This window comes from Lissotriton vulgaris, chromosome 1_1 (genome assembly GCF_964263255.1).
Source record: "Lissotriton vulgaris chromosome 1_1, aLisVul1.2, whole genome shotgun sequence".
In the NCBI taxonomy this organism is placed as follows: domain Eukaryota; kingdom Metazoa; phylum Chordata; class Amphibia; order Caudata; family Salamandridae; genus Lissotriton; species Lissotriton vulgaris.
The window spans coordinates 1553470566-1553486884 of NC_141685.1; the positions used below are offsets into that span (position 1 = coordinate 1553470566).

General features: G+C 46.8%; 1 protein-coding gene across 1 annotated transcript in view; it reads right to left on the reverse strand.

Moving 5' to 3' along the window:
* LOC147750799 (solute carrier family 23 member 1-like) overlaps positions 1–16319 on the reverse strand; it is a 783856-nt gene that overhangs the window by 267812 nt on the left and 499725 nt on the right. The window lies entirely within an intron of this gene.

Below are 16319 nucleotides of genomic sequence, written 5' to 3' on the forward strand. Positions count from 1 at the left end.
AATCCACTAGGATATGCCCACACTTCTGCTCTCTCCTAGCCCTGGCACACTGTGTGGTACCTACTACTGATGCAGGCACCCTTGTGCCGTGCTGCAAGATTGCCTGTGTTACAAGCAGAATTGTTTTTGTGCAGGAAGGTATATCTTCTTGCACAGTAACAATCATAAGAGGCAAGTTCCCCTGTCTGTGTGTGATGCAGAATGCAACAGCCCCACAAAGAGAAAGTAATGAGAAGAAATAAAGCTGTTTCTCCTTGTTACGCCTCTCTGTTTTAGATGCACCATTTTAATTCAATCACAGGTTTACTGCCTTTATTGAATCTTTTATTCTATAAGATTTTATGAGTGGATGCATGGGAATGTCCATGCTCCACCCATGAAACATCTGCCCCAACAAAATGTAATGCAAAGCAGTGGATTTCTTTACTAAGTCACATAAGCAGTTAAAATAGCCGCGTGTAGGGCTCTGTAAATCTTCTTTAAGGATTTCTGTTGCCTTGCAAAGTCTTACTTCGGGCAAGGGCAAACCAAGTACTCACTAAATCTGACCCTCGTTTTGTCAAATTTTATTCTATGTATTGGTAGATAGGCTCGCCAGAGTAACTTTTTCAAAAATAAGTTTTTAAAAACAAGATTTAGTATTTCCCTAATTACAGACTCCATACTGCAGCTAACCTTTTTAGCTCTCGCCTAGCGAACGCAGTGCATGCGCTGCATCGCCTTGACGAGACTCTATTATTGTCGCTTTCATTCGCGAAGGGAGACAAACCATGTGCGCGCTCGTCGCCGGACAGGCAATGTGCATGCGCATGGCATCTCCCACCGCATGCTTGATTAATTACGGCACAGCCGCTTGCTTCCTCCCTGCGCGCAAGCTGTTTGCCTGCTCGTGGTTAACTTGTTTTTAACCCTTCTTTAGAAACCTATTTTAGGTTTGGTCTTTATCTTGAAAGGGAAAACAAGCAGCTTGACATAACTCATGCAGCATTGCTTGTTAAACTGAGCATTCATTCACCCTCCTGCTCTGGGGCGAGCACTTCCGTGTTCATTCTTTCTCTGCCTCAACATACATATTTTTTACACTTGCTTTCTGTCGGTAATTAGTATGTGAACCTGCTTGTGCCGGCTGGCACACCTCTAGAACGAAGTCATGCACTCTGCCTGCTTTCCATAGCCTAAATCCGATTTTAAAAAGTGTGGATTGCATTGGAAGTTCGGGAACACCCCAGGTGAACGATTGTCAGTGACCTGTAATCTTCACCATCTCCTTTGCACTCTAGAAAGCATGGCCAAATTACTCCAGCACAAAACTGATCAAAACCCCCCCCAAATTTAGCCGGAGCAATAGCAGGTTGTGGGGGGAGGGCTTTCTTCACGGGAAATAGTTTTGTCCCTATATATGGAAAAATGCACTTGCACACGAAGCCCTATTCCCACTATGCTTAGTTTTCCACCATAGAGAACTCTTGTATGGTGGGAATTGGAGCTGCTTAGAAAGCCCCATTACCTTAACATGAATACACCCGGAAATCTGCACCTGGCACTGCCTTCCAGGAGTGCCTCTGTGGAATGTTTTGTGCCTAGACAATTGGTGGGAACAATTTGCTGAGATGGAGACATCTATCTGTGCCGTAACCTTTCCTACTTTTTCTTGAATCAGTCTATTTGTTTGAGGTAGTTTTGTGTGCCCCTCTGTTTCTTAGGACATTGTTCACCCTCTTTCAGTGTTTTTCTGATATCTATTTTTGGGTGTTTCATTGTGGTGTTGTTTACTCAGCTGGGTTTGTGTTGTATTGTTTTGTTCTCAGAGTTTGAATTTGTATTGTTTGTTGACCGTGTTTCAGTATGGTATGCATTACTCCCTCTGCTTGTTCTTTTTAAGTCAGCATGGCGGTAACAGATCAAAGACCTTCAAGGAGAGGTTATTGAAAACATTTAGCACAAAGTCATCATTATCACATTAATGTCTTAAAAGGTCCATTTTCGTTCATGCAGCACAAAAGTCCACATATTTCATAAAATGCTTTCATGAAGCAACTGATGTCTATTACAGGGTTGGGTGTCTGGTGGGAATTGCCTGCGCCACATGTGCGCCCAGACATCCATAGTTCAAAGAGAGAGCAATGTTTGAGGTCATTCTGATTTGTCCAAGGCTGTCCTAAGTGCTCATATGATGGATGCTCTACACGAAGATCTAATTCAGGGACTCCTCTTGAGAACTAGCCCATCCCCACAAAGGGCTGGTATTATGCAGTAATCAGGTGGATTATATGAGTTTACTAGAAGTCAAACTTCTTAACTATGCAGATGTGACTAGATGGTAGTAAGCAGTTGTTACCAACCTGCACTTTCACTTTTTTGGATTAAACCGTGGATAACTCCAGGGGGCCCAATATGTGTACAGGAAGGCTGCATCCTTGCCGGATTTTCAGGATAAATACTGACTATGTCGATAATTCCCGTTCAGACTAATTGTATGCACATTTTCCCATTTGGATTGCCTGTAAATCTTGCGTCCATTCTACCCTATTATACCAGCGTTGTTCACTCCTGTGTTCGAGCATTCTCCTACTCATGATCAGCTTGGGAGTAAAGAAATAAAAAGAAAAAACTAAAAGAAAACAGATTGAACAACCCTTTTATACTGCAAGTCTTGGAGTCATTTTTATCAGTAGCTCAGGCAGGTAATATCAGTCCATATGATGCTTGTTCTTTCTGCCTCTACTTTCGCTTTGCTTCCTCACTGTCCCTCCTCTCTGCCTCCTTTTTTTCTTCTGCCATCGCTCTCTTTCGTTTGCTCATCTGCATGAGCCACTGGTGCTCTCTTGTCCTCTCCCTTTATCGCCCCTCTCTCTTTCTTTTTGTCTTTCCTTCTGTATTTCTTGCTCTTGTTTTCTCGCTCCTTCCTGCAAACTTAACTATCAGCCCCCTGCGCCTAGTTCTTCCTTTCTCCCATTCCCTCTGCACCTCACCAGGTCATTATTTTACCACATTGCAAAATACCTTTTCATCGCATTTTCGAAACTTTGACCTATTGGTGTTGTAAATGACAATGCCGTTCATTATTGCGGGTTTTTTTTAAACATGTAAATTAAAGGCATTGTCATTTACAATGCCAATAGCTCAAAATCTAGACCTATTGCATTGCAAATGCTTGTTATTATTACTGTAACATAAAAAGCCACCATATGTTGCTTATCAGATATAATAGTAAATTGTAATCTGTTTAATATGCACATTGTTTAATGGCCACGAACTATGTGGCAGATGGTAGACATTTTGTTACCAGGCTCAGAGCAAAGTAAATAGACTGCTCTATGCTTCTGTACTTGAGTAGGAGCTGATGGAAGTATTTTAACTTCAATAATAAAGATACTACCAGCACCAGCAGATCTTAGAAACCACATACATGGAAAGCACTGTTTTATTTTCAGGAAATAGCTTTTTTTTTTTACAAAGTGTGGCTTGGTAGCAGGCGGTAGTTTTAATTTGGCTCAGAGTACTAAGAACCAAGTAAATGCAATAATCTCTGCTGCAAAGCAGTAGATGGTTCTTTCTTAGTGAAAATAAAGTGGACACCACTTGCTGTGCTTGGCTTCAACTATAAAGAATGAAAAAGAGGAACATTTGATACATTGCCCTGCAGGAGCCCGACAGCTTTGCAGGAACATGCCTTCTCAACCGGGTTAAGTTGCTACATATAAATACACACTCCCTCCTCTCCACACACTCAGGCCCTCTAACTTTAAAAAAGAATGTTGGACTGGACAAATTGTAAATCATAAATGATGGTGTTTAGACATGACTAGCAATGGGCTGCTTCAACTCATGCTAGACGCTTACATCGCCGCTGCTTGAAGCTCGAGCTTCATGGTGCTAGAGAGTCTCAGGGGATGCAGTGGAGTCCTGGAAGCTGCTGGAGCTGTGGGGAGGGCGGCGTGCGGTTCCCTGACTTTGTCAAAATCTGCGCTGTGGCTCTGATCCCATAGGAATCCTTGGAAGCCTCTGGCAAATGCAGTGCCATAGGACTGGAGTGACCGTGATCCTGCACTGTAGCTTCAAATCCCCCAAGGGGAACTGAAGGAGCACGTGTGTGAGCGTAACTGAAGCAAGTTGCAGAAGGAGGACGACATGAATGACAGCTGGGACCACCTTCTTGAATTAACAACCTCAAGTGTGGTGCTGGGAAATCTACTTTCACCAAGAGCTCTGCCTGATCCCAAAATGGTGGCCCACCCGGCCCACGAAAGAAGAACTAGAAAGTGAGAAGCTCCCAAACCCCGCAGGGAAGGGCAATACATTAGCAGCCAACTGTGGGAAGGGGGACTGTCGAGAACCCTTGGAAACCATCGGCGAGTGCGGTGACATAGGACTGGATTGACTGTGGTCCTGCACTACAGCACCAAGTTGCCCAAAGGGGTCTAGATGGCCCCACGAGGGAATGTGACAGTAGCAATCCCCTGGGGGGAAGGCAGTGGGAACCCATACCCAAATCAAAAACCTAGTGTGCTGCACCATGAACCCTGACACCGTACGTACCCCTGACTGACCCTGGCTTGGCAGCCCCCCGGCCTGTGTGAGATGCTCTTCTTAGTGAGAAGCTTCCTTCACCTGCGAGTAAGGGCAGAAGAAAGATTGGGCATCTTTAACTAGCCCCGTGCACCAACTGGGTTATTTCAGCAAGTGGCCAATACCTCCTACTGCTCTACTGTAAAGCCCTCTCATAAATGCTTGGCAGGCCTCTCCATTATACCCTGTGTAGGAAAGTAGGATCTGATTTCATGGTTACCTCCACTGTTTGCTGGTGTCATGCTGTTTTTCTGACAGTCTGACTGGGATCCTGCTAAACAAGTACCCAGTCACTATGCTTCCTCCCTAAATTGGCTATAGTGAGTACCTTGGCACTTTCCTGATTGGCTGCTGGTGTACCCTAGTACGTCCGTAGTATATGGTACTAAAGTACCTAGTGCCTAGGTACACCAGGGGTCCCATATGGGCTGAAGCATGTATTATGCCACCCATAAGGAACCCTCCAAACTCTGACTACAGGTATGCCATTGCAGCCAGTATGAGTTGGTGCTTTCATCTCTCACAAAAGATATGTTTCCTTATATCTAACATCACTGCACTTAAAACCTCTAAGTCACCCCTCTAGTTGGACTTTCAGTCCCAAAGGTAGGGTGCTCGGTTCTAAGTGTTAGGGTGCTCTGCATGTGCAGGACACCATTGCAACCTTCAGAGTCCATTTTCCTGGGTTGTCAGTGCATCAGCCACTACGATATATAGAGTGGCAATGCGTCATTACGCAAATACCGTCTCTAAACTGGCTGTAATGAACCCTGTCATATTTGGTATCAAACATGTTGGAATCATACCGCCCACACCGTAAACGATGTGAGAGGTATGATTCCATGCACTGTAAATCTCCTTCAGGAAGCCCTCAGTGCTCCAAGTACCAGTCTTCCAGAACCAAACGGCAAGCGAGGGCGGCTGCCGACATGAGAGCCAAGTTTGTGCAGGGGAAGGCAGAAAAATAGGAAAAAGTTGTGACCACCTCCCAGACAGGGTTTAGTATTTTGGGAAAGGAGGGGGGACACGCGCCAGTGCCACTCAGATTGCTTGAGGGGCACATTTGGTGCCCTCCTTTCAAACTCCAGCTCAAACCAGTTTGGGGAGCAGTTGGCTCCTGCTCTGGCACGAAACTGGATAAAGGGCATGGGAGTATCCTCTCCACTGTCCAGCTTGTCCTCTGGGTGGGACCCATGAATTATACCAACCCTTTGCTTAGGGTACTAAAATGCTTACCTGAGGGTGGGTCCCTAGATTCATCGTGGGATTCGATTTAGATCCAACTCTGCATTCTCTTCAACCGTCTGGACATTCTGACTGTGCCACACAGACCGCATTGGACTTCACTTTGGAAAACAAGAATGCAACTAGGAAGACTCTGTCTGCTCCTGATCTCTTTGTTCTGCAAGCCGGCTGCACAGTTAGTGTCCATGCTCCATACAGGTTCTATCCGGGGCCTGCGGACATCCAAAGACACCCTTAAGAATCAGCCCGACGCTGTTCAACATTTACATGGCCCGCTCACACACGTAGCCCTACAGCACAACCTCAACATAATCTCCTACGACGACGACACTCAGCTGATCCTCTCCCTCACCAAGGACCCCATCACCGCCAAAGCCAACCTCCACAAAGGAATGAAGGCCGTCACCAACTGGATGAAGACCAGCCGTCTGAAGCTGAAATCGGACAAGACGGAGGTCTTCATCCTCGGCTCCAACCCTTCAGCCTGGGACGACTCCTGGTGGCCGACGGCACTGGGGGCAGCCCCAACACCCACCAACCACGCACGCAACCTGGGAATCATCCTCGACTCAACGCTCTCAATGACCAAGCAAGTCAACCCATCTCCTCCTCCTCCTTCAACACCCTCTGCATGCTCCGCAAGATCTACAGATGGATCCCGACAGATACAAGAAAGACAGCCATCCAGGCCCTTGTCAGCAGCAGATTCGACTACAGAAACATCCTCTACGGGGGAGCCCCGACCAAGCTGATCAGACGACTACAACGCATCCAAAACGCTTTGGCATGGCTGATCCTCGATGCACCATGCCACGGACATATCACCCCCCACCTGAGAAACCTGTACTGGCTCCCCATCAACAAGAGGATATCCTTCAAGCTCCTCACCCACGCATACAAGGCAATCCACAAGACCGGCCCATCCTACCTCAACAGATGGCTCTCCCTCTACATCCCCAACCGCCAACTACGCTCCGCCGACCTCTGACTCGCCACCGTCCCGCGCATCTGAAGAACAACCGCTAGTGGGAGATCCTTCTCCCACCTCGCTGCCAAGACATGGAACACCCTCCCACTGAGCCTACAACAGACCCAAGACCTGCTGACCTTCAGGAGGATACTCAAGACCTGACTGTTCGATCAGTAGCACCCCCAACTGCACCTTAAGACCCTCGTGGGTATGTAGTGCACTTTACAAATGATTGATCGATTGAAGGAGTCACTCCCCTGCATTCGCAGGCACCACAACATAACTGACCAATTTGCTGATCCTGGACTCCTACAGACTTCAACAGGTTTGGTAACATAGGAGGCAGTTCTGAAGCTTCTTCGAGGCCTGCACTGTCTACAGACCGAGTCTGAGGCCAGGATCCCTCGTTGACAGCGCGGGAATTGAGTGCCTGTGTACTACATTGGCTGGCCGTTGCTAAGGCTGGGCAACTCTCGGTTACAGAGATCTTCGTGCCCTATTGAGGGTCTTCTTGGATTCCAGTGGGCTCTCCTGCTTGCTCGGGCCTACCCTGACTTACTTGAACGTGGTGAGTCTATTGGACCTTATTGGTCCCGGCACTGTACCTTTTTGTCTTCTTCCATGTATTGCCATTGCCAAGGCTTGTTGGTGCTCCTACCAGACACCGACCCCCTCTGGATATCGGCATCTGATGTGGGACAGCTCATGCACCATCCCTGGCTATCCTCAGCATCACCTGGTCCGTGTACCTGCAGAGACAAGGGCACCGTCAACTCTCCTGCAACAGCCGACATTGGTGGGCCCTCTACTCCCCTGCCTCCTGTTCACTCCTGAGTGACATAGACTCTGTCCGCTATGCTTGCATGTACACTTTTTTTTTAATCCACCATCGGATTCCATCAGACTCTTCCAGCTTATTCGCTCGCAGCATCTTGCTTAAAGTTGGTCTCCACAGCAATTTCAGATGTCACTTCATAACTATGCACACTGCTTCCCTGGTGCAGGTAACCTTGTCTCCTGGGTATCCACAAGTGTATTCCAAGTTCTCTGGGAAGGATCCTTTTTTCTAAGAATTCCAACTGCGATTTCCCCAGTGACTTTCCTTGCGCACGCAGTCGTGTATTCACTTAGCATACAGCCTCCGTGGGGTTCCTGGGTCCTTACCTCGGGTGGTTCCTTGGTTCCCCAGCACTTCTAAGTCTTCTGTGTCATTAGTCACATTCCACTATTTTTGTATATAATTTGGTCTTCCCAGGGAGCCCACTGTATTATCGTGCTACCTGTGGTATTATCAAAGTACTGTGTGTTTTGTAATTATATCTCCGGGTAGGAGATATTGTTTTGGGTTAATGATTGTCTGTAATAAATAACTATTTTTATAACTACACTGTGTTGTTCTTTTTCACTTAATCTGCACTATAAGATTAGATACTAGTGAAACAAGCTGCTTTAATTTGATTTAATTTGATTTAAATTTACAGCAATCACCTGAAGGCATCAAGGTCCTATAGATCACCATCCGGAAAAGTTCACTAGCACTCCAGATTTAAAAAATGTCTACATGGAAAAAAAACAGGCCTTAAGAGCATTCCTGTAGGGCAAGAGCTGGGGGATGGCCTCCATATTTCGTGAAAGGGTGTTCCAGAGTAGGCTCGCGGACAAGGAGAATGCTCTGTCACCCCATTTCTTTCTTTTAGTTGTTGTCACCGTGAGCTGGAGTTGAAGAGATGAACAAAGGTGGCTGCCTGGGATGTACCAGCCAAACATGGCTTTTAATCGTGTTGGATATGGGAGATAAAGACTCTTGTGTACCATGGAGAGAGATTTAAAGCTGATGCGCTTATGAATTGTAAGCCAGTGAAGAGTCTCCAATTCCTTTGCAGCCGACTGTTCCCTGAGAATATCCAGAACAAGTCGAGCCAGTGCATTCTGCATCACCTGGAGTCTATGCTGCGTGTTTTTGTTTGAGTCCAGGTACAATGAGTTTCAGTTATCCAGTCCAGACATTACTAGGGCAAGAGCAGCCTGCTTACGAGCAGACTGCTAGATGAATGGAAAAAGTTTCTTAAGGATCCTTATGAACCGGGTGCATGTTGCTATTGTGCGATTCACTTGGGCATTAAAGTTGAGTTCAGTGTCTATTGGACTTGGCCCTTTTTGCAGGGTCATCTCTGAACTTTTTGCCTTCTTCCTGTATTTTTGTCTGACCTGTTTTTGTTGGTTTTATGACTCTGGGCACTTTACCACTGCTGATCAGTGCTAAAGTGCATATGCTCTACCTATTGTAAACGGATGAATGGATGAGTGATTCCATGATTTGCTGATTTGGTTTACTTGTCATACCCTATCACAGTGCACTGAGTGGGCCCAGGGCTTGTAAACCAAATGCTGCTAGTGGGCTTGCAGCACTGATTGTGCCACCCACAGAAGCAGCCTGTAAAAGTGTGTCTCAGGTCTGCCATTGCAGAGCCAATGTGCAGTCTGGTACTGCCATGCTGACTGAGCAAGTGCACCCACTTGCCAGTACCTAAACCTTCCCTTTTCTTCATGTCAGACAACCTTATGGTAGGCCCAAGGGCCGGGTGCATTGTAAGTATAAGGTAGGACAAGCCATGATATTTGTGTCTGGTCCTAATAGTGAATTACAGCCATTCTCGTTTTTCACTATTGCAAGGTTACCTATTCCCCATAGGCCAGAATGGACAGTTTTATTATTACATCTTATAATCCTAACTGACTCAGGGAACTAGGTAGAAATTCGAGTTTACTATGCCTGAACTCAGAATGATAAAATACATCTTTTAGTGACGTTGGTTTTAACATTCTGTGTTTGAAAATACCACTTTTAGAAAGTAAGTATTTTGTTGTCTAACTATCCAAGTATGCCTCTGCTAGGTTGTGTATTCCTTGTCTGGAGTCTGAGTGAGAGGGGCTGGGGGATTCCAGGAGACAGGGTGAGTCAGCCCAGTGCTGAATAGAGAGATCTGAATCTAGATGGGAGGGAGGAGTTGCACCTGGGACCTGAATACAGCTGTGCCTTTCCTCAACAATGCTGGCTCTACCTATTGTGGTGTGTCTGATGTCTCTGCCCTGCACTGTGAAAGGAAAGAAGGAGTCATGTAAACAGAGTGCTCCAGGACTGACCAGAACTGGTTTGGTCTAGGCAAAGGCCTCTCTGTCTTCAGAGAACAAAGAGAAACTGTATATAAAAGAGGGGTCCAAACCCCAGCACTTTAGATCACTTTTGGACAACAAGAAGAAACCTTTGCTGAGGAGTGGAACCAGAGAGACTGAGGAGAGACTATCCATAAACTAAAGTGCTGCTTGGGGGATTGGCCTGCAGTGGTTTCCTGACTGCCAAAGAAAGGAGAGAGGAACTATGTGTGGACTTGCATCAACTTGTAAGGATCTCCAAGGGCTTGAGAAAAGAGCTTACCTCCTGCTGAAGTCTCAGGGACAACAGACTTCACCCACCAGCTCCCCAAGAGTTCTTTTGGAAGTGCCTGCAGTTGTGCTGGACTTTTTGAGGAACTGCGTATCTCAAGGAGCTGGAAGCGTGACTCACGAGCGTGACGCCGAACTGCCGCTGTCGCTTCACAACACGAGAGCGCCTCACATCTCCAAAGAAGAGGATCAACGTCGCAGCAGACGCTGTCACATCACCGGGAAGCGTGTCGCAGGGCCTGACGCGGCTGACAAGAACCGCTGAGTCATCACAGGGCCACAGAAGCACCTTGCATTGCCAGAGAAGAGGATTGACATCACAGCAGACGCCGCCGCCTCACCGGGTAGTGTGTTGAAGGGCCTGTTGCGGCTTGCATTGTAGTCGAAGCACCCCACATCGCCAGAGAAGAGGATTGACATCGCATCAGATGCCACCGCATCACCGGGAAGCGTGTCGCAGGGCCTGTCACGGTCAGCATCATATCGCACCAATAAGAAGACATCTTAATTTCTGTGCACCAAATATTCATCGTATCACGGTGTTGCTCGCCGCATCGCCACGGATGTGCAGTAAGAAACTGACACATCACCTACCCTCGCAGAGAAGAACGGACGCATCACCGTCCCCTACGCAGCAGTAGATAACCGACGCATCATCATTGTTGCGTGTAAGGAATTGACTCATCACCTTCCCTGCAACACTTTTGTTGTATTGCGCTACGCATTTTAAGGTACATTGACTCAAAGTGTCGCATTTTACATCCAAGAGAAAACTAAGCGAATTCTACCATTTTAAGTACAGTATTGTGGATTTTTGTCGTTTGTGGTCTTAAATCTAAATAAAAGATACTTATTTTTAATATACAACTTGTGTGGTGTCCATCTGTAGTGTTGTCACTTGATTACTGTATGTGTTCACAAATGCTTTACACACTGCCTCTGAGATAAGCCTGTCTGCTTGTGCCAAGCTACAAGGGGGTGAGCAGGGGTTATTTTCCCCTCTTACCCTGACTAGACGCAAGGGTCTCTATTTGTCAAAAATACCTACCTGTGCCAACTAGAGACACCCAAATCTAACAGTGTCCATCAGCACTCCAAGGTTCTTGGTCTTTCTTCCCGGAGTAGGACAGGTCCCTAAGGAGTGAGGCCAACAGCAGCTGTATCAGCTGGATGCCTCTGGGCCAGAAATCCTCACTTCCGTCTTTTGCCCATTGGGTTTTAGAAAGATAAATGCCATGCATTCTGCCACTTTGGTCATGCAATGTGAGACGTTCTCTGCAACCGGGCAAGAGCTTTGGGGGTTGATACCATAATCTGAGTGTTGTCTGCATACAACACTACCTCCATTCCAAACGAATGGATTATAGCCACTAATGGTACCACATAGAGATTTAAAAGCGTAGGGCTCAATGATGAGCCCTGCAGCACTCCACAGGGCAGAGAAAAGGCCTCTGAGTAAAAGTGCTGTAACCTCATCAATTGGGATCTTTCCCTAAGGAAAGAGGACAAGAGGGCTAAAGCTTGACGAGAAATGGCAAGACCTTGGAGTCTATCCAGCAGCAGTGCAGGTGAGATGTTATCAAATGCTGTGGATAGATCAAAGAGTATCAACGCCACCCCTTGTCCTTCATCCACTAGATGCCTTATACAGTTTGTAACAGAGATTAATGCAGTTTCTGTCCCATGATGTTTCCTAAAGCCAAACTGGGAGTCATGCAAAACAGTGCTGCTGTTCTGCAGGTTCCATCAAATGGATATTAAGGTGCATCTCCAGAATCTTTGCTGGAACAAGAAGCAGGGAAAGCGGGTGATAGTTCTTACAGTCCGTGATATCCAGGTTTTTTTTTTTTAGGAGAGGCCTATTGATAGCCTTCTCCCAGCTCTGAGGGAAGATCTGAATAGAATCACAATGTTCTTTAATTTGTGGAGTGGGTAGCCTGGCCACCATATGGAGAACAGCTGGTGGGCAGGCTTCTAGAGATAATCCTGAATAGGTTTTCAGAAGGTATTATTCTACCAACTTGGGAGCAAGTATAGGTAACACGGAGAGACCTTTCGGCTCTTGACTTGAACATGATGACATCTCTTTGGGTGTCGGAGGGCAGAATGGGGGTTGGGCCAAAACCTGCATGAATATCCTTAATCTTGGAGTGGAAGAAGGTTGCTTACAGAACATTTGAGAGCCCCCTGGCTCCGCTCTGGGTTGCAAGGCCGAAAGCAGTTGTACTAGCTTAAAACGTTTTTTAGCTGAGGGGGCATTCTTAAATTTAATGGGTGCAATACCTTTTCTTCAGTTACCGCAAGCTTACATGCTTTAATACTCAATTTAAATGAGTTTTTTCTTATTCGTCTTAGGTTTTCCTCAATGCCCGCTATTTATTAAGGCATGCTTGTTGAAGCATCCTCAGCCTATCATTGTACCAGGGAGCTAATAGAGAGTGCCTTTTATGTGCGATTGCCTCCAGAGGGGCCAATTTATTGGTTGCACTCTCCAGAAATGTAGCAAAGGTCTCTGCCCCGCTATCAAAGTCATCTTGCATTACTCAGGGTATACTATTTAGAATTTCGCCTAGATCCTTGGCCAAGATCCCTTTCCAATTTCTAGATTTATCAGAGAGGCGAGTAGTTCTATTGTTTCTGGATGCCGGAAGGGGTAAAAGATCAAAGGCGACTGCGCTATGATCAGACAAGCTGATAGGGATGGGTTTTTGGCAAATCTGTCTGGTATCATTAGTAAAAATCCCATCCAGAGTATGGCCCGCCTTGTGGGTGGGGGAGGATACCAGTTGTGACAATCCAAAATTAGGGAGAGCCTCTAAAATGGAGCTTGAATCTTGGTTGTCCGTCTCCTCTGGGTTAAAGTTAAAGTCACCGAAGATGCTCATCCAGTTCCCAGCTACAAAAGGTTCTGGAAGCAGTTTAAGTTCCCTGAGAAAAGGTGGTGTAGGACCTGGGGGTCTATAAATCAGCAGACCCCCCAAACGAGCAGGTGGCTGAGGTAGTGAGTTTAAAGTGGAGGGCTTCACAGGTTTGTAGATTATAGCCTGATTCCATCAAACATCTAAAATGAGATTTGAATACAATTCTCTTCAGAAGATCCTTGACAAAGAGCCCCGGTTTCAGGGACCCATCAGGTATTGCAGCGCTGGCCTGACGAGGGACACCTACCCTATGATGAAGCATGACACCTCCCGGGGTGTGTGAGGGCATCACAAAGATAGACCTGTCTTTCCCCTTCACTCCTTTTTCCTCCCCAACCCCCCCCCCACTCTTTTCACATAGGAACTGCATACCCTCTTAAACACTAGTCTCATTTGGGAGCCTGTGTGCAGGACCTCATAACCCAGCTCTCAGTCCCTCCCTTTGGATAATAAATTTGATTACAGTAGCCAGACCTCCACCCGTCGGTCCCATCCTTTCTACCCTCTGGATAAAGTTGTCAGTTGGGATTATGTTTACTAGATCGGGTCCTAAAGCATTTTTGGCCCAGGTTTCAGTGATAAGGACCCAATCAGGTTCAAAGTCTGCTAAAAAGAAGGCAAACTCCAACTTGTGTTTTATGAGGGAGCGATCATTTAAAAGAAGACCACTATATCCCTCTCCATCACAGGGGTTGGAGTTTCCAGAGTTAATAATGGGTTTCATAACCATGTGGGCCTAGTAAGGATTTGGCATAAGGACACACAATAGCCACAAGAGGCACATGTACATTGATGCTGCTGATATAGATTTCCAAAGGGGAAGATGATACAGGAGGGGGACTTCCCACTCTTTTTAATCCCATTCTCTCTGGTCTATAGAAATGTATCTCCATAATAATTGTCTAGTTACCTGTTCTCAGTTGCTAAAACCAGGGTTTGAGGAGCAGTCCTGACGCGGACGGGTGCAGAGGGCTTGCCTTCGGTGCGCCAGCGGTGCACCCGCTGTGCACATCCGCTGCACGTCCGCGTACACATGGGCCTTATAGTGGAGAGTCTAGTGTAAACACCAGACTGCTAACTGCCTGATTCTCCCTCCCCTCTCTGAGACCACAAGTGCCTCAGGGGCCTGCTTCCTTCCACAACAATTAAGCAGAGGTGCTTGTGGCGGACAGGGTAAGCAGGAAGTCCACAAGATTGAAGAATAGCTCGAAAGCACAGGTGAGTGGGGGCAAGCTATCGACAGAGTGACCATATAGTGTAGTTAGCGATTAAAATAGATTATTAAAAAAGAATTTCTCAAACATTATAATTTGCAAAGCAGCAGTCAGAAAAGGATAAAAGCCACGTTCATACAAGGAGAGGTCAAGTGTACTGGACGACATTAACTTCATACTCCTCCTAGACTAAGCCTGAAGGCTGCTCTGACAGCTACCACTTAGAGAGCTTTCTATGGTTGTCTAAAGCACTACAAATACCATAAAGGTTGTCTGGAGTTGTGCAGGGTGCTATACTTGAATAAGGGTGCACCACATACCAAGCCAGCCTCCTACACCCTATCTAACAAAATTGATTACACCCAAACCAATGAGGATAGAAAGAGGACCTTCAACAGCTTGAACATGCACAAGGGGGCAGCCTTCTTTGAGTGGTGTTCCTTTGCTTGACCCTTGTAACTCTGCAACCACCCTGCCATATTAAAGCCTTCTAGACTTCATTGAAGTTCCTGCAAAGTTGGCACATTTCTGGAACCAGAACTCCTACAAAACTAGTCTAACCTACCTCAAATAGCTGTCCTATCCCACCAGCTCATCATATAGACGACTCCAGGATCCCAATCCCAGTTCCATCTTCCTCTCTACCTAAGTCTATTAAATGAGGACCCCTTTAAACCCGGAGAACACAGTGCGCTTCACAATGCTGTGGATGACCATCTTTACCCTAGTAATTGGTTGTCTAGGTCATACTTATAACCTTCAACTGGTATCAGCCACCAACATGGTGATGACTCCATTGCCACCAGCTCCCCCCATCGTCCCTTTCCAGATCTGGCGCCAATGCTTTCACGATCAAATACCCCCTTATCTTTCTAAACACACAATGAATAACCTGAAACAAAGAACCTTGAGGACTTTCCCGAAACCATCTTCGCAGACCAATACCATTGCCAGTGCAAAGGCTTAATAAAAACTAACCTCCTCCTCTTCACACACAAGACTGACCTATGGATCAGGTCCCTATGCAATACTCTCCCTTCCTCACCTCTCTCTAACATCCCCTTTGGACGCAAACTCAAATGTCTTCACCCTTTGGCCTCTCAGGTAGCCTTTCTATAGCCATTTTGGGATGATCACGTTCCAAGCCAATGACGCCATCCTGAACAAAATCAACTTAATATATCTCACTCTCTGGCCCACCAATGACCCTCCATGCTCCCTGTAGGTAGGTGGATACCTGACTATGGTTACCCCAGATTTTTTGCAAAGCTGAGACCCTTGGAGGCGATGAGAGACGTGGGACCGACCATCTTGAAAAACCTGCACCTTGCTACATGAGCAGCTTCAGAGGCACCCTCGAAGCTATGCATTGATAATTGAGAAGCCCAAGCCCGAGCTCCTTTTACACCGACGCGCAGCCCTCCACACTCCACGAGTGCCGCGTGGGGCCTGCTGGTGTTTTCGTTCTTGATGCGTCTGTCCGGTCACTTGCCCGTTGGCTAGTGTACTCTGTGATGACGAACCTTCAAATCTACACCACTGGCCTGGTTGCTCCAGGCTGGCCGTTGCTTCCCTGAAAAGGAGAAGCCCTGCAGACCTTGCTGGTCTGCACCAGAAGCCATCTTTGATTCCTGCTTTGGTTGCCTTTGACATGGCTTGTTGACTCCAATCCGGAAGCCAACACCGCCCACAGCGAGACCCTTTGTGGGACAATCCTTGCTCAGCCCCTGGTTGTCGTCGACACCTCCTGGTCTATGTGGCTGCAGAGACAAGCTTCACAACATCACCTGATTGCTTCACGACATTGCCTGGTTCCTTCCTGGTCACTGGCTAGTGACCCAGACTCTGTCTCCTCTGCTTTCAGGTATTCTTCATCCTTGATCTGCCCTTGGATGCAACCGGACACTTCTCTCCTGGTCGCCTGCAGCATCTTTCTCCAAGGCTCCATAGGATTCA